The 24,291-nt window shown below is 41.8% G+C and overlaps 1 long non-coding RNA gene across 2 annotated transcripts in view; it reads left to right on the top strand.

Moving 5' to 3' along the window:
* The window catches only part of LOC125917628 (uncharacterized), a 55,711-nt gene that overhangs the window by 19,356 nt on the left and 12,064 nt on the right, over positions 1-24,291 (top strand). The window contains exons 2-3 of one of the 2 annotated variants that reach the window (XR_007456247.1): positions 17,986-18,088; positions 19,091-19,923. This is a non-coding gene — a long non-coding RNA (uncharacterized LOC125917628). Of the gene's footprint in view, positions 1-17,985; positions 18,089-19,090; positions 19,924-24,291 lie in introns of those variants that run through there. The other variant, XR_007456246.1, reaches the window with a different exon arrangement.

Raw genomic sequence — 24,291 nt, 5'->3', positions numbered from 1 at the left:
CAGAAAATACAGGAAAGAGACTTACTAAAACAACTTCAGGAGGGCAGCAAGTGAGACTATGGAAATCTCTCACCTTAGCGTCTTTAAAAAAAAAAAAAAAAAAAAGCTGGAATAGGAATCTTCAGACTAAATGAGACCGAGGAGACAAATTAACATACCACAATAAAAAAGCATTGACGGACAATCAGGGAAATATGAATGCTATCTGGATAGGGATGATATTAAAGAATCACTGTCGAACTTTTTTAGGGGGGGCAGTGTTAGTATTGCAGTTATATTTTTCAAAGACACAGGCATACCTTGTCTTACTGTGCTTTGCTGTATTGCACTTTGCAGACACTGGGTTTTTTTACAAAATGGACATTTGTAGCAACCTTGGGCCAAACAAGTCTCTTGGCACCATTTTTCCAACAGCATTTGCTCACTTTGTGTCTCTGTGTCACATTTTGGTAATCGTCACAATATTTTGATCTTTTTCATTATTTCATCTTTCGTTATTATTGTATTGTATTTGTTCTGGTGATCTGTGATCAGTGATTGTGATTCGCTGAAAGCTCAGGTAATGGTTAGCAATTTTCGGCAATATTTCCTTTTTTTAATAGTTTTTTTTTAAGTTTATTTATTTATTTTGTGAGAGAGAGATACAGTGCACACGCACAAGCAAGGAAGGGACAAGGGGAGAGAGAATCCCAAGCAGGCTCCGCGCTGTCAGCACGGAGCCTGACACGGGGCCGAACCCACGAAACCATGAGATCATGACCTGAGCTAAAACCAAGAGCCAGACATTTAACCAATGGAGCCACCAGGTGCCCCACCAATATTTCCTGATTAAAGTATGTACATTGTTGTGTTTTTTTTAGTCACAATGTTATTGCATGCTTAATAGACTATAGTATAGGGTAAACATGACTTTTATGGGCACTGGGAAACCAAAAAATTCATTTGACTCACTTTTTGCGAGATTTGCTGTATTGCAGTGATGTGGAACTGAATCTTCAATATCTCCAAGGTACTGAAATATACGTGTGGTGACAGGAATCTGGGACTTATTTCAAAATAACTGGGGTGGGGATAAATGAAGAGAAGGCAGAAACAAAACTGGCCAGGAATTAACTACTGTTGAAGTTGAATAATAGTGCTCAGAAGTACAGTTCACCCTTGTGTTATGGACTGTATGTTCGTGACTCTCTAAAATTCTTGGGGTACCTGGGTGGCTCAGTCAGTTGAGTGTCCGACTTTGGCTCAGGTCATGGTCTCAGGGTTCGTGGGTTCGAGCCCAGCGTCAGGCACTGTGTGACAGCTCAGAGCCTGGAGCCTGCTTCAGATTCAGCGTCTCCCTCTCTATCTTCCTCTCCCCCACTTGTGCTCTGTCTCTCTCAGAAATAAATATTTAAAATTTTTAAAAATAAAATTCTTATGCTAAAACCCTAACTCCCAACACCATAGTATTAGGAGGTGGTACCTTTGGGAGTTAATTAGGTTCAGAGGAAATCATGAGGGTAGAGCCCCCATGATGGGATTTGTGCCCTTATATGCACAGGAAGAGATATCACAGCTTCTTCTCTCTGCCATGGGAAGATGCAGCAAAAAGAGCAGTCTGCAAGCCAATAAGAGGGTTCTCACCAGACCTAGACCATTCTGGCATCCCGGTCTCAGACTTCCCAGCCTCCAGAATCGTGAGGATTCAATCTCTGTTGTTTAAGCCCCCCAGACTAAGGTCTTTTGTGATAGCCACACATATGTATGGTATTTATGGTCAGCAGACCTGAGTGTCACAGGGAATCCTTTTAGAAATGCAGAGTCTCAGGCCCCCACTGCAAATTTACTCAATCAGAATTTGCAGTTTAACAGGCTCCCCAGGTGAATCATAGAAACACTAAAGCTTGAGAAGCACTGAATTATATGATTCTTTCTGCTTTGGGGTATGTTTGCAATTTCTGCTATAAAAACAAAGAAATTATGAAAATAAAATTGATATGTATAGGAATATTACATCAAAGATGCTCATTAATCTCACAGTCCATGCATTCAAGCCCCATGTCAGGCTCTGTACTGACAACTCAGAGCCTGGAGCCTGCTTCAGATTCCGTATCTCCCTCTCTCTCTGCCCCTCCCCTTGCTCACACTCGGTCTCTCTCAAAATAAAGACATTAAAAAAAAAAGTTTTTCTTTTTTTTTTAATATTTTTTTAATTTTTACATTTATTTATTTTTTGAGAGACATGGAGAGACAGAGCACAAGTTGGGGAAGGGCAGAGAGAGGAGACACAGAATCCGAAGCAGGCTCCAGGCTCTGAGCTGTCAGCACAAAGCCCGACATGGGGCTCGAACTCACAAACCGCGAGATCATGACCTGAGCCGAAGTCGGATGCTTAACCAACTGAGCCACCCAGGCGCCCCAAAAAAAAGTTTTTCAAGATGCTCATTAAACACGGGTTGGGGTGAGTTGGATGCTGCCCAGATAACAAATATTCCTTTTTTTTTTAAATTTTTTTTTAACGTTTATTTTTGAGACAGAGAGACAGAACATGAACAGGGGAGGGGCAGAGAGAGAGGGAGACACAGAATCTGAAACAGGCTCCAGGCTCTGAGCTGTCAGCACAGAGCCTGACACGGGGCTTGAACTCACAGACCTTGAGATCATGACCTGAGCCGAAGTCGGACGCTTAACCAACCGAGCCACCCAGGCGCCCCAAATATTCCTATTTTTTAATCAATAATAATGATAGCATAATTGTCGTGTGTTATAATTAAAAGCATAGTACATGTCAACATATTTAATCTTTGCAAAAAGCCTCTACAGTAACCATTGTTACAGTGATTTCAGGGATGAATAAACCAGACTTCAGAGAGGCCAAATGACTCATTAAAGATCCCAGAGCTCCTAAGTAGAAAACCCAGAACTGTTCTGATTGAACTGGCTAGTGGTTTATCAATTTTGTTAATTCTTTCAAAAAAATTTTTTTAACGTTTTATTTATTTTTGAGACAGGAAGAGACAGAGCATGAAAAGAGGAGGTTTGAGACAGGGAGAGACAGAGCATGAAAGGGGGAGGGTCAGAGAGAGGGCAATGCAGAATCTGAAACAGGCTCCAGGCTCTGAGCTGTCAGCACAGAGCCTGACGTGGGGCTTGAACTCACGGACCACGAGATCATGACCCAAGCCAAAGTTGGCCGCTTAACCAACTGAGCCACCCAGGTGCCCCTATTAATTCTTTCAAAGAACCAGCTTCTGCTTTCAGTGATCTGCTCTACTGTTTTTTGTTTTTTGTTTTTGTTTTTTTGGTTTAGATAGCATTAATTTCTGCTGTAATCTTTGTGATTTCCTGTCTTCTGCTGGTTTTGGGTTTTATTTGCTATTCTTTTCCCAGCTCTTTAAGGTGTAAGGTTAGGTTGTGTATCTGAGACCTTTCTTCCTTCCTTTGGAAGGCCTGGATTGCTATATACTTCCCTCTTATCACCGCCTTTGCTGTGTCCCAGAGATTTTGGACTGTGGTGTTATCATTTTCATTGGCTTTCATGTGTTTTTTAATTTCCTCTTTAACTTCTTGGTTAGCCCATTCATTCTTTAGTAGGATGTTCTTTAGTCTCCAAGTATTTGTTACCTTTCTAAATTTTTCTTGTGGTTGATTTCAAGTTTCATAGTGTTGTGGTCTGAAAATATGCATGGTATGATCTCGATCTTTTTGTACTTGAGGGCTGATTTGTGTCCCAGTGTGTGGTCTATTCTGGAAAACGTTCCATGTGCACTGGAGAAGAATGTATATTCCCCTGCTTTAGGATGAAATGTTCTGAATATATTGGTTTAGTCCATCTGGTCCAATGTGTCATTCAAAGCCATTGTTTCCTTATTGATTTTCTGATTAGATGATCTGTCCATTGGTGTAAGTGGGGTGTTGAAGTCCCCTACTATTATGGTATTAGTATCAATGAGTTTCTTTATGTTCGTAATTAATTGATTTATATATTTGGGTGCTGTCACATTTGGAGCATAAATGTTTACAATTGTTAGATCTTCTTGGTGGATAGACCCCTTAATTATGATATAATGCCCTTCTTCATCTCTTGTTACAGTCTTTATTTTAAAGTCTAGATTGTCTGATATAAGTGTGACTACTCTGGCTTTCTTTTGTTGACTTTTCTCCATCCACTCACTTTCAATCTGAAGGTGTCTTTAGGTCTAAAGTGGGTCTCTTGTAAACAGCATATAGACGGATCTTGTTTTCTTATCCATTCTGTTACCCTATGTCTTTTGATTGCAGCATTGAGTCCATTGATGTTTAGAGTGAGTACTGAAAGATATGAATTTATTGCCATTATGTTACTTGTAGAGTTGGAGTTTGGTGGTGTTCTCTGGTCCTTTCTAGTCTTTGTTGCTTTTGGTATTTATGTGTGTATGTATGTATGTATGTATGTATGTATTTTCATCTTTTCTCCCCTCAGAGAGTCCCCCTTAAAATTTCTTGCAGGGCTGGTTTAGTGGTCACAAACTCCTTTAATTTTTGTTTGTCTGGGAAACTTTTTATCTCTCCTTCTATTTTGAATGACAGCCTTGCCAGATAAAGAATTCTTGGCTGCATATTTTTCCGATTCAGTACATTGAATATATCCTGCCACTCCTTTCTGGCCTGCCAAGTTTCTGTGGATAGGTCTGCTGCAAACCTGATCTGTCTTCCTTGTAGTTTAAGGACTTTTTCCCCTTGCTGCTTTCATGATTCTCTCCTTGCCTGAGTATTTTGTGAATTTGACTATGATATGCATTGTTGATGGTCGGTTTTTTTGCATCCAATGGGAGTCCTCTGTGCTTCCTGGATTTTGATGTCTTTGTCTTCCCACAGGTTAGGAAAGTTTTCCGCTATGATTTGCTCACATAACCCTTCTACCCCTATTACTCTCTCTTCCTCCTCTGGGACCCCTAGGATTCTGATGTTGTTCCTTTTTGATGAGTCACTGATTTCTCTAATTCTTAAATCATGCTCTTTTGCCTTAGTCTCCCTCTTTTTTCCTGCTTCATTATTCTCCATAAGTTTGTCCTCTATATCGTTGATTCTCTGCTCTGCCTCATCCATCCTAGCCGCCATGGCATCCATTGGAGATTACAGCTCAGTTATAGCATGTTTTATTTCATTCTGACTAGCTTTTACTTCTTTTATCTCTGCAGAAAGGGATTCTAATCTATTTTTGACTCCAGCTAGTATTCTTATTATCATGATTCTAAATTCTGGTTCAGACATCTTGCTTGTATCTGTGTTAGTTAAGTCCCTGGCTGTTGTTTCTTCCTGCTCTTTCTTTTGGGGTGAATTCCTTCGTTTCATCATTTTGAAGGGAGAAAAGGAATTAATGAGGAAAAAAAATTTTTTTTAATTTTTTTTAACATTTTATTTTATTTTATTTTATTTTTTATTTTTGAGACACAGAGAGACAGAGTATGAACAGGGGAGGGGCAGAGAGAGAGGGAGACACAGAATCTTAAACAGGCTCCAGGCTCTGAGCTGTCAGCACAGAACCTGACGCGGGGCTCGAACTCACGGACCGTGAGATCATGACCTGAGCTAAAGTTGGACGCTTAACCGACTGAGCCACCCAGGGGCCCCGGAAAAAAAATTTTTTAATTAAAATTTTAAAAAATTAAAATTAAAAAATTAAAAACAACAAACACTCACAAAAAAAATCAGTTAAATGATGCTAGGTGTGTTGGGTCTGGGTGTTGAAAGGGGCTTAAATAGATTAGAGAAAAAAGGGGAAAGAAAAAAGAAAAAGGAAATCATTTGATAATTTGAAAAAATACAATGAAATAGAACAAAATGAAATGACGGAAGTAAAATAGAATTTGAAAAAATTTACACAAAAGTAAAAAATATAGTAGAAAAAATTAAAGAAAAATATTTTTAATAAAAATTGAAAATAAAAATAAATTGTTTCTGTATTCAAGAAAAAGAAAAGAAACAAAGAGAAAAAAAAGAAAATTGAATATATGGACCAGCAAACAGACTGAAATAGGATTGAAATTACTTCATTTTACCCTAGAAGTCAAACTATGAAGTGCTTTACAGTCCGTAAATTAAGCAGGCAGAGAGACTTGTGTTCCTGAAGAGTGAGGTTGACCCAGTTGGGTAGGGATTAGTGTAATGGCTTTGTTCTCCACTAGATGGCGCTACTTAACTTACTGGGGTGGATTGTTGTGGTGCTTGTAGGTGCACATGCGCGTGTGTGGGAGCAGTGAAAATGGCGCCATCCCACTACCCAGTCTCTAGTATCAGAACTCAGTTCTCCAGATCAGCAATCACGTACCCATCCTTTGTCTTCAACTTTCATCCACTCCACTTTTACACTGTCCGTGACCAAGCCCCAGGCAGCACCTCCCTCCTGAGTTTTATCTCAGATGCGGCTGTGTTTCCCGACCCCTTATTTCTGAGGGACTGAGGCTTTGACCCATTCTTCCCCTCTGCAGGAGGGTCTCACCTAGCAATGGCCGGGTGCCAGCCACACCCAGGAACGTTTGCAGGACTGTGCTGCTGCCAATGCCCAGAGACTGTGGCCAGGTGCCAGTCCACCCCAGAAAAAGTTCACACAATCGTGTGGCAGCAGTGTTTCAGGGATTATGGCAAATCACGACACACATCTGGCACCCAGGCTTCACCCCCCAAGGACCTTGTTTCAGTACCAGCGAATGTGGATGTTCTCCCGGGTCCACAGAGCCTCTGCCAGATGTCCTCCTAGCAGGGGAACCACCTCTCCTCTCATGGACCAAAGACCCTGGACTTCACTCTACTCCTGGTGATTTGCCCTTCCCACCAGAGCACCACCAGTTATCGAGCTGCAGAGTTTCAGACTCTGCACCCCCCTGTTTATTGAATCTTAATGGAATTTAAACCCTCTCCTTTCTCCTTTCTCCCTTTTTAGTTCAGTCCCTGTGGCTGTTTCCACTTTTCCACTCTCTCTCTCCAGCTGCTTTGGCGGGGGTGGGGGGGTGGGGGGGAGGGGGGTTGGGAATGCTTTTCCCATATTCTCCCCATCCCCTCCCGTCTCCATCCTTTCTCCACAAGCAAAAACAGTTCCCTGCCCTTCGCAGCTTCTCTCTCCCCCAGTTCACCTCTCTGCCCCGCGTACCTGCTGAGCTCTGTGGTTCAGGTTGTGCAGATTGTTGTGTTAATCCTCAAATCAGTTTTCTATGTGTGCAGGATGATTTAGTGTTGATCTGGCTGTATTTCATGGACATGAGACACAAAAAAATCCCTTCCATGCTGTTCTGTATCTTGGCTCAATCAGAAAACCCAGAACTATAATTGTGGACCTCTAACTCCAAAGCCCACCCTCTCACCACCTATACACCATCATTGTAGGAATTAAAATGTGGCCCACACATCTGTGGTTTGTTTTGATATCATTCGGTTTGGGTTTAAGTCTTTTATAAGTCTATTAAAAAAAGGTTCTTCTTGTAACAAGGCTTGTCAGACCATGCTCACTTTGACTTCCCACTTTGAGCTCTACTGACATTCTGCTGGAAAAAATAAGGCAGCTCTGGTTTTTAAATCTTACTTTATTCAGAAGAAAATGATATTAACCCTTAGAATTTATCTCATTCACAGGATCTTGAAACTTTAGTCCAAAAATGACTGAGTCATGAGAATGCAATCGGTGGTTCATGAATTTGTTTGTACGTTGAAATCGCTTAGGGAACTTTTGACATTCCTGATGGCCAGGTCATATCAGAGACCAATTAGACTAGAATCTCTGAGGGAGGCACCCAGGCATGGGTTCCCTAGGCAATCTCAGGATGTGGTCTAGTTTGAGAACCAATGATGTAGGGGTACAGAGCAAGATTCTTACTTTAAAGGACTAACTTTCCAACATGTGTGTAAAAACTTTCATGTCAAATTTTTTCTAAATTTTTTTTAACATTTATTTATTATTGAGAGACAGAGAGAGACAGAGTGTGAGCAGGGGAGGGGCAGAGAAAGAGGAAGACACAGAATCTGAAGCAGGTTCCAGGCTCTGAGCTGGCAGCACAGAGCCCGATGCGGGGCTCGAACTCACAAACTGCGAGGTCATGACCTGAGCCGAAGTCAGACACTTAACTGACTAAGCCATCCAGGCGCCCCTCATGTCAAATTTCAACCACATATTCTGTGTCACCCCCAAAACTCTGGCAAGTAGCCTGCAAAGCAGGGACTGAGTAAACTTTGTAACAAGACAGCCTTCAATAGTGGAGCCATTTCCAATTACAATATACATGCAAACTGCAATTTAAAAGACCATGGGCCTCAGCGGGCTTCCAGGCCAAGATTGGATTCCATTACCAGCACATCCATTCCAGCTGGAAGAACTGGATCTACAAAAGGAATTCTAGAGAAAGACCTGCCAAGCCTATTTATTCAGCCTTATGAAATTCTTTTGACCCCTCCCTTGGCTGTACTTTGTACCAGACCACCCAGGTGGATAACACATCTCATTGCAAGCCTGCCTGGAGACTGGAAACAAGCCACAGCCACATCAAGAACACTAAAAGCTAAATATACTCCTGAGCCCCCTGCAAATAACAGGTACCATTTAGGACCATGATAGCCTGAAGGGGACCCCCTAAGTTTTCACTGCTCTGTGGTGGCTTTAGCCTGGGAAGAGAAGTGGCAACCATAACTAGGAGATTCCCACAGTGAAGTAATCTTGGAGAACTATGTGGATATGCAGGATACATGGTGCCAGGACTAACTGTGCGAACTGGGAAACCACAGAACAAATCCTGCTTATGGGATTCTTTGTAGTCTTTACCTTGCTTGCAATGATGGTTTGCTGCTGCCTACCAGAAACTTCTTCCTTCTCCCCCACCTCCCTTCTTCATCATAAAGGGATGAACATCAAGAAAGGCATCCCTAGAAAGACATGTTCATGGCCCCATGAATGCATAGATATGAATATGTGGATCTATCGTAAGAAGGAAGAATACAACAAGGAAAGCAGCCTCTCCATAATAAAACACTGCAAAATACCATGCAGGCAAAATTTCAATCATCAAAAATATCTGTAGTGTTTTACTCACCCACAAAATAATGAAATGCTTTTATAAAGATTCTAAATATTTTATTGGACAAATAACCATGAATTCTTTCAAATAAATGTTATTACTCTTTCAAAAAGACTTTTGAGGGGCTCCTGGGTGGCTCAGTCAGTTGAGTGTCCAACTTTTAACTTTGGTTCAGGTCATGATCTCACAGCTCATGAGTTGGAGCCCTGCATCTGTCTCTGTGCTGACAGCTCAGAACCCAGAGCCCCTTCGGATTCTGTCTCCCTCTCTTTCTGCCCCTCCCCCACTCATGCTCTGTCTCTCTCTCTGTCTCCTTGAAAAATAAATAATTATTTTTTAATGTAAAAACCATTTCTAGTTCACAGTTTTGCATCATTTACAAAACAATCAGTAGACTACATTTAGCCTATGGGAAGGATTTGGCTACTGGCCACAGTTTGCTAACCCTTACCCTAGATTATAACTTTGGCATAACCTTTTCCAAATTGGAAATCTGGCTTTTGGTGGGATGGAACTTGGCAATTAGTTACAGATACATGGGATGTCTCCACATCAGCTTAAGACAAGAATAAAGATGATTCTTACATCTCTCCTGTTAACTGCTGTGTGAATGTGTCTAGAACTGTGAAGACTAAATCCTCATTTCAAACAGGATTATTATAAATGAGATGAGGCCTTGAGAAAATTACAAAGCCAAGGAAGAGAAGTAACTGATCACGGTCCATTTTCTGCAGTTTGATACTTGATACTGATAAATAAATTAAAATCTCTGGCTTCTCCAAACCACTTACCTATGTGAAAAAGAGGCTTAAAATTTTGTGTAAATTAGCTTGACAGCTTAGCAAAAATAGCATAGCAGATGCCCAGTAATGAATGAATGCTTTTCCTTTTAGATAAGTGATTCTCAACCTTGGCTGCATATTAGAATCATCCGGAAAGCTTTTAAAACTCTAAATGCCCAGACTGTGCACCTCTACCAGTTAAATCAGAATCTCGGGGGTATGAGAGCTCCCTAGGTGATTATAATGTGTATCCATGGTTGAGAACCACCACTATAATATAATATTCAGGATTTCTGCCCTTTGTCCGGGTGTCACGTCCAATGCCAAATGACACAATTTGAAACACTTGCATAATTCTGTGTAGCCTGACTCCTAAGTAGATTCAGATGCTTTGATAATAGACACCTGGCCTTGAACCTGTGTGCCAGGGCCCGGTGAATTCCAGGTGGGCTTCTGGATTCTGTGTCTATAACCCTGGCAACAAAGAATGCTGCAGGTACAAATCAATTTAAAAAATAGCAAAAAAGACTTGAATAGACACTTCGCAAAAGATAATATATGAATAAGATGAATAAGCACAAGAAAGGTTCTCAGCGTCTTTAGTCATCAGGGAAATACATATTAAAACCATAATGCGATACAATTTCACACCCACTGACAACTCCAAAAGACTGACGATACCAAATATTGGCAAGGATAGAGCAACTGGAACTCCCGTGCACTGCTGGTGAGAGCATGAAATGGCACAACTACTTGGAATAACCATCTAGCAGTTTCTTATAAAGTCAAATATTCACTTGTCTAATGACCCAGCAATTCCCCTCCTAGGAAATAAAAACCAATGTTCACTAGAAATGTTCAAGAATGTTCATAGTATCTTTATTCACAATAGTTAAAAACTGCAAACAACTCCAATTGTCCATCTACAAGGAAATGAATTAACAGATTGTGTTGTATTCACACAATGGCATGCTACTCAGCAAGAAAAAGGAACAAATGACTGGCGCACGCAAAACACAGATGAATCTCAGAAACATTATGTTGAGGGAAAGAAGCATGACACAGAATGTATATGGCGTGATTCCATTTATACGAGGTTCAAAGAGAGGCCAAACTAGGGGCACCTGGCCAGCTCGGTCAGTAGAGCTTGCGACTCTTTTTTTTTTTCTTTCTTTCTTTCTTTCTTTCTTTCTTTCTTTCTTTCTTTCTTTTTTAAGTTTATTTACTTATTTTGAGAGAGAGAGAGAGCATGGAAGGGGGCAGAGAGAGAATCCCAAGCAGGCTCCTCACTGTCAGCATAGATATTCAATGCGTGGCTCGAATCCACAAACCATGAGATCATGACCGGAGCTGAAACCAAGAGTTGGACGCTTAACCAACTGAGCCACCCAAGTGTGCAACTCTTGATCTTGGGGTTGTGAGTTTGAGCCCCGCATTGGGTGTACAGATTACTTAAAAATAAAAAAATCCTAAAAAAAATTCAAAGGGAGTCAAAACTAATCTCTGGTAATAGAAATCAGAGTAGTTGGGGCGCCTGGGTGACTCAGTTGGTTCAGCGTCCGACTTCAGCTTAGGTCATGATCTCGCGGTTTGTGAGTTTGAGCCCAAGGTTGGGTTCTGTGCTGACAGCTCAGAGCCTGGAGCCTGCTTCAGATTCTGTGCCTCCCTCTCTCTCTGCCCCTTCCTCTCTGGTTCTCTCTCTCTCTCTCTCTCTCTCTCTCTCTCTCTATCTCTATCTCTCTCAAAAATAAATAAACATTAAAAAAGAAAAGAAAAAGAAATCAGAGTAGTTGTTTTCTGGGGGCAGGGAGGGGAGCTACACAAGGGTTGACTAGAAAGGGACAGGAGAATGAGGGAATTTTTTTGAGTGATAGAAATATTCTAATATTCTATTCACCTGGGTGGTTACCACTGTCAAAACTCAAAGAACTGTACACTTAAGGTCTATGCATCTTATTCTATGTAAATCATACTCCCGTAAGTAAAGTATTTAAAAATTATATGAGAAGAAGAATGGAGGCCCTATGACCACACATAGTTGGTCCCTCTCTCCAGGAAACTTCTTGACTTTGGCAAGGTGAGAACCAATACAGGCTCTCAAGAGCCCTCTCACCACAGCTAGTGCCCCAGAGCTCTTTCCCCATTAGGGCAAAGGCTCAGAGGTGGCAGAGTGAAGGGCACTTTGGAGAATATCAAGTAGTGCTGTTTGTAGTGCTGTGGTTCTACTGGAGTGTGGAGCATGTGAAGGAGAAGTTGGGAAACAGAAATGTCAAGGAAGCCCTTGAATGCCAGGTGGAAGAGCTTGATCTTTATCGTAGGCGGTGGAGTCTGCTAGAGGTTTTGAATAGACAATCCCTCTCAAATAAATGGCTTCTTCTTGAGGGTTTCTCCGATCCACCTGTGATGCTTAATGCCCCATGGAATCCAGAGGAATGCACAGAACCTGTTAGCCAAAGATCCTCCTCGTGGACTCTTTAAACTTAGAGCCTTGGCCCTCTGATGATGAGCGGAAGTATGAAGGCTGCTGTTTGCTTTGGATTCAGACTTGTTTTTTAGTCCTTTCCTAATCCCACAGACATGATTTCACGGACATTTTCCAGAATAGCTTACTTTCCAGATCTTGTTCTTCATCTTCAACTCACTCCTCACACTCTGCAATCTTATTTCTCATTCCACTATTCTTCTTAAACCACTCTCACATAGAAGATGAATTCTATTAATTAGAACTCTGTATTAGTTTAACTATTACTGTAGGACAAATTATCCTAAAACTTAGTTTGCATGAAAACAATGATAATCATATATTACCTTTCACATTTTTTATGGGTCAGGACATCAGAGAGGGCACCACAGGGCACCACCAGAATGGCTTGCCTCTCTGTTCTGTGATGTCTCAGTCTTAGCTGGAAGACTTGAAGACTGGAGGCTGGCATCATCTGAAGGCTCATTCACCCACATCTAGTGATAGATTCTGGCTCTCAGCTGAGACCTTAGCTGGGCTTGTGGGTTGCAGCTACACATGGCTTCTCTAAGTGGATTAGGTTTCCTCACAAGATACTGGGTGGGTTACAAAGGTGAACATTGGAAGAGAGACAGAAAGAGAGAGATGGAATCTGTACCTTTTTACGTCTTAGCCTCAGAAGTCACATAGCATCACTGTACCATCCTCCACTGGTCAGGGCAGTCACAAGCCCCACCCAGACTCAAGGGGTGGGAACACAGACCCCACCTTGGTGGAAAGGATATCAGTCATTGCAAGAAAAGCACTGGTGCAGTGGGATAAATATATTGATGCAGCCATCACTGGAAAATACAATCATTTTCAATTTCATTTACAGAAACCCCAAGACTAACTGGCTTAAACTAAAAGAAAATTTATTGACTCACATATGAAAACTCCAGGCGTAGGGGTGACCCCAAATAAGGCTTGAATAAATCTCAAGCTATGTCCTCAGAACCCAGTTTCTCTTTTCTTCATCTCTGGGCTCAGCTTCTTCCATGCTAGCTTGAGTCTCAGACAGATTCTCCCTTCATGGTGGCAAGATGCTGCCACAGCTCCACCTACACACCATCTCTTGCTCAGTTACTGCAGGAAAAGAGAAATATGCTTCTATGACAGTTTACACGAACATCCTAGAAACTGAGTTTCTTTGGCTCTAATTGTCCTGACTTTGCTCTGGGTGCCCATCCCTGAGCAATTCGCTGTCATCAAGAAAATGTACTGCATGAACTGCCATGGGCTTGAGTCACACAGCCACCTCCGGAACCAGGGGCAAGGTCAGCATCATCATAAGTCACAGGTCTTCTACAACAGAGATTAATTCAGCGATGAGAACAGAATTTACAGGGGACAAGGGACAGGAGGACAGGGGTTTATATTTCTCATAGCACAGAAAGTCTGGGATCACACAGCTACTGGTGTCATCCCATGCTTCCATGGTTTCAGACAGGTAGAGCTGTGGTTCTCTTGATCCTTCCACTTTTTCCAAAAGATGAATGCTCCAGGGGTGCCTGGGTGGCTCAGTCGGTTGAGTGTCTGACTTCAGCTCAGGTCATGATCTCACGGCTCTGTGAGTTCGAGCCCCACATCGGGCTCTGTGCTGACGGCTTGGAGCCTGGAGCCTGCTTTGGATTCTGTGTCTCCCTCTCTCTCTGCCCCTAACCCATTCGCATTCTGTCTCTGTCTCTCTCAAAAATAAATAAACATTAAAAAAAAAATTTTTTTTAAAGATGGATGTTCCCGTTCTAGTTATCATGTCTGTCTAGATATCATGTCTCTTTGGCGCCATAGATCACATTGCCACTGCTCACTTTAAGGTGGTTGGGAAACTGAGTACAGGTGAGGCAGGCAAGGGAGAAGAGGGTTGGAAAGAGCATTAAGTTATCCAGCCCATAGTCTGTCAAATCAACCCCTGGACATAGAGGTGTGTCTGCTTCACCCAAATCACATGGCTGAAGAAAGAAGTGATGTCTCTTTCATAGAAAAATTGGAGCACACTTACCATAAGAAGGCTAATGAGATGCTGAATGGCAAACATAAGAACTGGCCACTGCCTCAATGACCTTTCTTTGAATTCTGCAAAAGTCTTTCCTTTCTGTGGGAAGTGCAGAAGAAACCCTGGTGACTTCTTACTAGTAACTGCCAAATTCTGTAGTAATTTAAGTAATTTTCTTATTGGATCTCTCTTTTGCATTGGATACTATTGATCATTCCTTTAAAAAATTTTTTTTTAATGTTTATTTATTTTTGAAGGAGAGAGAGAGACAGAGTGTGAGCCGGGGGCCGGGGGGGCAGAGAGAGAGGGAGACACAGAATCTGAAGCAGGCTCCAGGCTCTGAGCTGTCAGCACAAAGCCCAACGCGGGGCTCTAACCCACAAACTGCGAGAGCATGACCTGAGCCTAAGTCGGACGCTCAACCGACTGAGCCACCCAGGTGCCCCGATCATTCCTTTATTTCTGCAACTCCTTACTTCTTTTTTTAAAAAAAGATTTTATTTTTAAGTCATCTCTACTCCCAACATGGGGCTGAAACTCACAACCCCAGATCAAGAGCCGCATGCTCCACCAACGGAGCCAGTCTGGCACCCCTGTAACTCATTACTTCTTCATTAAAACGGTTTCCCTTGCTTCTGTGACACTGAGCTTTTTGGGTTGTCCTTGAACCTCTCTGACCATATGATCTGTGCATTTGAGAGTCCCTTCTTCATGCCCCTATTCCACACACATGAATCTGCCTGCAGCCAAACACTTTTCTCTTTCTGTCTACTCCCTTCTCTTTGTCATGTTTCTTAATCTGACTGCTCAGTTTAGGTATTTTCATTCTTATTTCCATAATAAAGAAATTTAAGGTTGTTAATCTTCTTGTAAGGAGAGATTTGGCCCATTTGTATGAACTTTGTTATGTAGTGCTCTCCCTTTTGTAAAGATCTAAATAGAGTTTGCTTTCCTTGAGTTTATTTTGTAATATGAATAATGCATACTCTGCTTTCTTTTTGTTTGCACTTGGCTGTTGTCTTTTCCTAAAGGTTGTGTTTAATGTTTCTGCTCATTCATATGTTCCACACACTTGACTTAAATACACACACTGGACTTCCATCTAGTACATGCATGGGCCCTCTTAACTTTCCATGTTTATTAGTTTAAATGCCATGGCTGCACACCCAGAGATTTCTGAACTTTGGTCCACTACTGAAAGGACTTTGGAGGCCCTTGATATACTGCATGGCAGAGATATTGAGGAGACTGAATCAGGCAGGGTTCTTTGATTGTCAGTAACAGAAACCAGCTCTGGCTAACTTTAAAAAAATATATGGGCTAGTTCACAGAAGAAAAGAAAGGCTGAAGAACTAAAACCCTATCACCCACAGGGAAACATTCAAATTCATTAAACATAATAGAAATGTTCTTTTATTCCCCCCCCCCCCCAGTGAGACATTGTTCTAAGTACCAGGAAATCAGCGGGAACCTCTACTTTCAAGACACATATGTCTAATGTGGATCTAGACCCAGGGCTTGGCTCAATAGCCTCTTATCCTGCCACTTTCCAACATACACAGTTAATACCTTAAATATCTTAAATACCACAGTTATGCATTTCCCTCATGGACTAGGTTCTTTCCTTAATGTTTGCATATCTTCTATTATTCTCCTCTTTCTGCCTGTAATGCCCTCTCCCACATTTTTATTTGATGACCTTCTATCCAGTCTTCAAAAATCAAGCAAAATGTCACCACTATTACAGGGAGGTCAATAAATGACTCCCACATTTTCCCTGCTCAGTTGGGAACTACTGTATTTCTCTTTCTTTCTTTCCTTTTAAGTTTGTTTTGACAGAGAAAGAGAGCAGGGGAGAGGCAGAGAGAGAGAGGGAGAGAGAGAATCCCTAGCAGGCTCCAGGCTAGAGCCTGACTCGGGCTTGATCCCATGAACCAAACCATGAGATCATGACCTGAGCCAGAAACTAAGAGTCAGAAATTCAACCTGAGTGAGCCACCTGGAAGGTCCCATTGAGAACTATTTCATATGTAGATCGATAACATATCTCATATGCTGATTGAATAAAAAATGTCATTTTTATCATTAATAAAGTCTAAGTTAGAGAATATGGCTTATGTTTGAGGCCAAATGACTTTGTTAATATTTGGCCGTACAGTTAGGCAGACATTTAAAAAAATATTTAAAGTTTTATTTGATCTATTACAAGTATTGTTTCTAACATTATTTTAAATTATTTTTATTTTATCTACTAGTTATAGAAAAATATTTTTGTTAGCAATGATATTATAGTCAGTACCATGTGATTAAATGAATTTCATTATTTAAAAATTTTTTTAAAAATAGGGCCACCTGGGAGCACCTGGGTGGTTCAATCAGTTAAGCATCCGACTTTGGCTCAGGTCACGATCTCACGGTCAGTGAGCTCGAACCCCGCGTCGGGCTCTGGGCTGATGGCTCAGAGCCTGGAGCCTGCTTTGGATTCTGTGTCTCCCTCTCTCTCTGCCCCTCCCCCACTCATGCTCTGTTTCTCTCTCTCTCTCTCAAGATAAATAAACATTTAAAAAATTAAAAAAAAAATACAGTTGCATGCTCTGCTGACTGACCCTGTCAGGCACCTCAAATTAATGGATTTTGGGGCACCTGGGTGGCTCAGTCAGTTGAGCATCCGACTTCAGCTCAGGTCACGATCTCACGGTCCGTGGGTTCGAGCCCCGCGTCGGGCTCTGGGCTGATGGCTCAGAGCCTGGAGCCTGCTTCCGATTCTGTGTCTCCCTCTCTCTCTGCCCCTCCCCCGTTCATGCTCTGTCTCTGTCTCAAAAATAAATAAACGTTAAAAAAATAATAAAAAAAAAAATAGGGGCACCTGGGTGGGTCAGTCAGTTAAACATCTGACTCTTGACTTTGGCTCTGGTTACGATCTCACAGGTTCGTGGGTTTGAGCGCCACATGGAGCTCTGCGCTGACAGCGTGCGGAGCGTACTTGGGATTCTCTCTCTGCCTGTCCCTCCTGCTCTCTCTCTCTCTCTCTCAAAATAAATAAACTTTAAAAATTTTTTAAAAATAATTTGTGATATAGAAATTTAAATGTCTGTTCTCATTTCAACTTATTTGGATGCTTTGTTTTGAGGCTGTCATAGCTAAAAAAGATGCCTCATGGTGATATGTAAACCCAAGACTATATCAAAACTTGATTTCCTCTTTCAGTTGTATATTCCCATTGTTTTTTGTTGAAATTCAGGTTAGTAAATATCCATCTTTCATCATATTAGTCAGTTTTTCTTGCAAACTATTTGGAAGATGTGGAATTATAATAATTTTAACAAATGACTTAAAAAACAATGATGCTTTTATCTGAAAGATTTTTAAATTGGTTAGCAATTTTTTCCCATTTTCTATGTACATGTATATAAATTTTATAGGTGACTCCCATTGGTTTTTATAATAAAATCCTGTAATTATATAAAATGCTTTTTCATAATTATAAAATTCTTTCATAATTCTCTCTGCATTTATCTGTTTAATTTTTTCCACATTTATTGACATATAATTGACATAACAAACTGCACATACTTATAGTGTACAATTTGGTGAGTTTTGACAGTGTTATATAGCTGTAAAACCATCAACATACCTTGAGTATCCTATACCCTTCCCTAATATGTCTGTGACCTTTTCCTCACTCAGCTCCAGACAGTTGCTGATCTCCTATAATACTTGAGTTGTCAAAGTATGGACTAAAATATCTGCCAGGTTCATCTGGGCTTGTGCCAGAGGATAAAAAAGAGAGGTAAGTGCTGAGCCTTGTATATATTATTCCTTCTTGCAAACTCACCAGTCACATAAGCTACTATTCCTCCCTTTTTTTTTTTTAATTTTTTTTTAACGTTTATTTATTTTTGAGACAGAGAGAGACAGAGCATGAACGGGGGAGGGGCAGAGAGAGAGGGAGACACAGAATCGGAAGCAGGCTCCAGGCTCTGAGCTGTCAGCACAGAGCCCGACGCGGGGCTCGAACTCATGGACCGCGAGATCGTGACCTGAGCCGAAGTCGGACGCTCAACCGACTGAGCCACCCAGGCACCCCACTACTATTCCTCCCTTTAAGGAACTCCCAGCATTGGAATGCAAGAAGCCTGGGATAAGGAGGTTCCTTCTTTAACAATGCTTTTCCTTCCTCCTCATACAGTCATTAACTACTCTGGACTCCCACTTTGTAAACACTTCCGTAATAATGTGGAGAAAACATTACTTAGCGGAATTCACGGAGGACTGCAAAAAGATATGTTGAGCCTGCTCTCTATCAGAGAAGGAGCTAGGAATAGAGTGTCAGGAAAGTGAGCTTTCAGAAGGTGGTGGAGTGTCAGAAATGGAGTCAGAGGCAGCTGAAAGTTGCATTTTGTTCGATATCACCCTACCTCCATTTACTCTATGTTAACGAGGGTGAATTTTTATACACATGTAAAAGTGGTGATGGGCCAGAGATTCAAGATCAGGTGTGATGAGGGGCGGAATAGAGACAGTGTACCAGTACTGAGAGAGTTTCCATGAAAGGACCAAGAGTACCCAAATATTTAGTTATCCAAAGATTTTTTCAAGGGTCATGTTGTAACCAGCCTCCAAGATGGCCCCCAGTGATTCTCCTCTTCTCCCTTCTCCTCTCCACTCCTTCCTACAATGAATTGGGTGGTCTGTGTAACCTATGGAATATCATGGTAATGATGGAGGGTGATTTTCAAGGCGACGTCACAAAAGACAGCCTTTTATGCCTTGCTCTTTCTTGGATCACTAGCTCTGGAGGAAGCCAGCAGCCAAGTTCTAAGGACACTCAAGCAGCACCAAGGGGAGGTCCACATGGCAAGAAATTAAAGCCTCCTGAGCAGCTATGTGAGTCTATCTTGGAAATGAATCCACCAGTCTCAGGCCAACATCTTAACTGCAAGCTCATAGAGACGCTTTGCCACCATTATCTTATGTTTTGCAAACTGTGGTCACTCAGCTGCCTCCCTGAAAGACTCCGAGCTCCTAGAACCCTGAACCCTGGACTTGCTTATTTAAGTCTGTCCCCATCACAGCAGGCAGATTAAAGGCTGAAAGAAAGTGTGTTGGATGAACAATGGTTGCCCTCTAATCAAATGAATGAATAAATGAATGAAGGAGGGAGATATGCCCAGGGTCCTTTGAGTCAAAAGGCACAGACTTCATCTCTAGGTCTTTCTGAAAAACTAGACCTATATCTCACAATAGCCACATCCAAGGGAGAAACTATGACTACTTTCACATAGACTAGGAAAGACTGCCAAACCCTCAAAACAATGGGAAGGAGTCTTCAAGTATCATGGAAAGAAGAGATGTCACTTTGGTAACTGTGGGTGGCAAAGCAGGATTAGAGCAAGGAGACACTACCCTGTGAGTACCTCATTTTACAGCATATGTTTTCCAACAGTCTTGTGAGGTAATCAGAGATAGGATTACAGCTCCATTTTGTTGAAGAGAAAATTGAGAATCAGAGAAGGAAAGGAACTAGCCTGAAGTCACACAGGAAACACATAGTCCTTAAATTCCCAACCAGAGAGTTGTTCCAAGACTCTCTAATGTATTTCTCAAAAGATTGCTTTAGGGGCGGCTGGGTGGCTCAGTCGGTTAAGCGTTCGACTTTGGCTCAGGTCATGATGTCGGGGTTTGTGGACTTGAGCCCCGCATCCGGCTCTGTGCTGACAGCTCAGAGCCTGGAGCCTGCTTTGGATTCTGTGTCTCCCTCTCTCTCTGCCCCTCTCCTGCTCACGCTCTGTCTCTCTCTATCTCAAAAATAAATAAACATTTAGAAAAATTTAAAAAAGAAAAAGATTGCTTTGTATTCCTCTTGGCCTAAGCCTGCACCCACCACAGACCCCTAGGCAAAGGAAAGGAAGTGAAACGAGTAGTTGCTTTCCTGCTGAGAACACTTCCAGTCTGTTTGCAAAGAGATCCCACCAAACCGCCTATTTATTGGGGTGGGGGTGGACAGGGGTTTGAGCAGGGATTTATGAAAGGAAAGGGAAGGGCTGAAGAAGCTCTGGATGGCAGAATTCCACTCAGCGTCATTTAGGCCCCTCCTCCTCCCAGAAGCCAGCTAGGAATGATCCTCCTCGCCTGAAACTCCCACTCCTTTTTCTGAACTCATTGTGAAGTTGGTGGGTGACGTATTGGGAGAGCAGAGCAGTGAGAGGAAGTGGGGCATTGCCTGGATTTCACGGATTTACCTCCATTTGTACCCCCATCTCCACCTCCTAATGTACTTTATACGGGCCTCTATCATAGGTCTTATCAATCCAGCCCAGTCTAAATAAATTATATAAACTCTTCTCTGGCATATTTGGCAAAGAATGAAGGATTTCTGCAGTTTCTCAATAATTACTCTTTAAATATTAATAATTGAGATAAAGACAAAAGAAGAGAACACTAAATGTAAGTATTTACAAATACTCTGCCTACTGTCTTTTCCCTGGAAACAGGAGCATAACAGAAGCTGAGAGCAGACCAGACTGCTTTTCAGGAGAAAGAAGGGAAGCAGGGAAAGGGGGAGAGAAGAGGCAAATGGGCGGCGGTGAGTGGTGGGAAGAGATGGAGATGAAATGAGCTGTCACCCTGAAGGATGGAGCTCTGGGGAGAGATTTGTACTGAGAAGTTTCGTGAAATAATCGTATGTGTTGTGATATAATTCCCATCTTGTTTCCAAGGGCATTCAGTAAAGATTTCTGCTCTTGTAGAGTCTCATTTGTGTTTCTCTTAGAGGCACCACTGACCCAATTCTGCCCTAAAAATGATGACATACGCCTCAGTTAAGTTATAATAATGCTACTTCTACTACTACTAATAGCATCTACTCTTTAAAAAAAAAATTGTTTTAAACATTTTTTTTTTATTTTTTTTTAACGTTTATTTATTTTTGAGACAGAGAGAGACAGAGCATGAACAGGGGAGGGGGAGAGAGAGAGGGAGACACAGAATCTGAAACAGGCTCCAGGCTCTGAGCTGTCAGCACAGAGCCCAACGCGGGGCTCGAACCCACAAACCGTGATATCATGACCTGAGCTGAAGTCAGACGCTTAACCGACTGAGCCACCCAGGCACCCCAGTAGCAACTACTCTTTAGTGAGTGCCTTTTGTGTGCCAGATCCAGACACTTGTAATGTCATCAACTGGATTTAAAATGTTTCTAATTGACTACAAATAGCTTTGTATGATTGGTGATTCACAGATATTCGCAGGTATGATCTGTTCCTGGAGTCACAAACTCATTTGTCTGCAAGGATGAGTCTCTAGTGAAGTGGGCTATCTTTAACAGTATAAATTTGATATTGACCGTGCAGGTCAGGTGATGTAAGGGAGGAACAGACACAGGTCAACTGGAGAGCCATGCCCCAAGAAGGCAGCTGCTACTTAGTCTAGGCCAATTTTTGCCATGAGGAAACACGGCCTCACTGTTACTGGATCCTGTGTAAGTTTTTCCACAGAAGTCAGAAATGCCTTTTCGTATGTATTCCTAATTTTTAAATTAATTATAAATCTTTAGGAGAACTAGCTTGTGGCCTCTCTTTACTAAAAGGGGCCAAAGAAGAAACGGTAATTAATGTCATTTGGTCAGAAAAGCTTAAGCCACTCGGCTCTTGAGAAAAAAGGGAAAAACAACAAAACAAAACAAAAACAAAAACAAAATGAAACCAAAACCAGAGACCAGAACAGGAACACGGTGTGTCACAAGGCTTTTGTAGAAACTTGGTTTCTTTATAATCCAGCTTATATCCTTTTAGGTCTGTAGTTCTCTAACTCAGCTGCTGGATTTCCCTAAAGGAAATTGCGTACTGGCTGAAGATGACACAGTGAAATCATAAAGAAAAGTGTTCAAGTTTAAAAGATAGGCTGTGTTCCAGCTGAGTGAAGCAACCAGATCTGTTCTGGGCTTCCCTACATTTCCAGCCACAGCAATTTCTGGGACTGGTTCCTACTGGGGGTCCAGGGGAGAAAGCTAAATTTCTTAAAATCCTTCCACCTGCACAGCACACTGTTGCTGAGTTCTGTGTTCTAAGGCCAAAAATAGGGTAAGAATGGAAAAAGGGAATGGGAGTGGGGGTGGGGATGAGAGGGAGATTTAAATTCTCAGGCTCAAATAATGTCAGAGCAGGGAGGGACCTTAGATAGCATTCTAACCCAATTTTTATACATCTTTTATTTCTTAACATTTCAAAATTAGGATATACTTGTGCTAACAGATCGCTATAAATAGAAAGCAGACACTCCTTCCTCTCTTGCCTTCATTTACAGCTGGAGAAACAAGCTCGTAGAGGGAAGTGATATGCATTGTCACCTAGTTAGAGTGCAGGGCAAGTTTTCACGGAGATCGACATTGGGATTGAGCAGGATTGTTTCCTATAGAAAGGGAAGAGGCTGGAATGTTGAGGAGAACGTTTAGTCTCAGATATTTTTATAACTGAGAAAAGACAGGAAGAAAAAAAGACTATGCTCAGAGTTTTATATATGTTGTTGTTGTTGTTGTTGTTGTTTTTACGTAAGCCTTACCTCTCCCCTGGGAGGGAGGTATAGTTATTCTCATATTAAACATGAGGAAACTGGGGATCAGAGGGTTAATTAACTTGCCCAATATCACACAACTAGAAAAGTGGAGTAACTAGAATCCAGGTCTCTATAACCCTCAAGTTTCAATCCCATATATCACTCATGTAAATTAAAAATGGTTTCCTCTGCCTCTGGGCACATGAAGCCCAGCACCAGAGCTCATGGAGATGGTGGGTACGTTCTACAGTGCATTGGCTGTGTGTTCTCCTCCAAGTGCATGGCCCTTAGCTACTATGCAATATGGTTTATCAAAAAAAAAAAAATCAGGACATTTTCATTATGATACGTCTTTACTAACTCTCCAAATTCTCTTTGAACTTTATTCTGATGTGAGAGAATGGGGAACGGAGTACCTGCTGAGAGACTCTAAGATGCAGGGGCAAGAAAAGGGAAGAGAGTCATACTGCTCAGACACAAGGGTACCATATCTTGGTCAGCAATGAAGAGAACCCTGGAGATCTGGGTTGTGAGGCTATCATCCACCCTGATATAGCTAATTGACTTGGGTCTTGGTTTTCTCCCATGTAAAGTGGTACAAAGAAGGGATTGGACCAAATGAATTCTGAGGTTCCTTCCAACTCTGAGGTCTATGGTTCCAAGAATAGATATAGATGCCCAGTGGGGGAAATGTTTTAAATCAGCCAAAAACTTAACAAGCAAAAGAGAAGAGACTCATATGAAGAATAGAAGACAGGCAGACTACAGATATCATTTAATCTAGTGTCTGAAAAATGGTATCTAGTCTCTGCTGCAGTAAGCTCTTGCCCCCTTGAGACAGGCCATGTCATTGTTGGCCAGTTCTCATGGTTAGAATTTCTTACAGTGAGTCAGACTTGCTTTCTGAGACCTAACTGTGCCATGGGAACCATAGAGCCCATTTTAAATATACTTCCAAAAAATAGTCTTCAGATATTGGAAAACAGTGAATGTAACTCCCCAGATTTATCTCTTCTCCAGGATAAGTATTCCTTGAACCACACCATTCATCCCTCAAGAGACAGGGTTTCAGGTCCCGTGATCCGGGCTCATTCATTCAACAAACATTTGCGAGGCATATATGTGCCATGTTCCATGGGAAAAACTGGGAATACACAAGGTGAAGAAAACACAGTCCTAACACTCAAGGGCTTTACTTCTAGTGGGAATGACAAAGAAGTCCCTAAACCATTGCACCAACCCTAGTAGAAGGTGTGTAAGTGTAGTGGGTGTCGAAGAAGGAGACAGTCAAATCTACCCAACGGGTCAGGAGGACTTTGTGGAGGAGAGACTTCTTCCTCTGTAGGTCCGTACATAAATCACTTTATCTTCCTCTTCATCCAAGGACTTTACCTCCTTCTGCCTTCTTTTCTTGGCATTTCTCTAACACATCCTGTTAGA

This window comes from Panthera uncia, unplaced genomic scaffold (genome assembly GCF_023721935.1).
Source record: "Panthera uncia isolate 11264 unplaced genomic scaffold, Puncia_PCG_1.0 HiC_scaffold_211, whole genome shotgun sequence".
Lineage (NCBI taxonomy): Eukaryota > Metazoa > Chordata > Mammalia > Carnivora > Felidae > Panthera > Panthera uncia.
The sequence above is the reverse complement of the archived record's forward strand: the minus strand, read 5'-3'. Positions and strand labels throughout refer to the sequence as shown.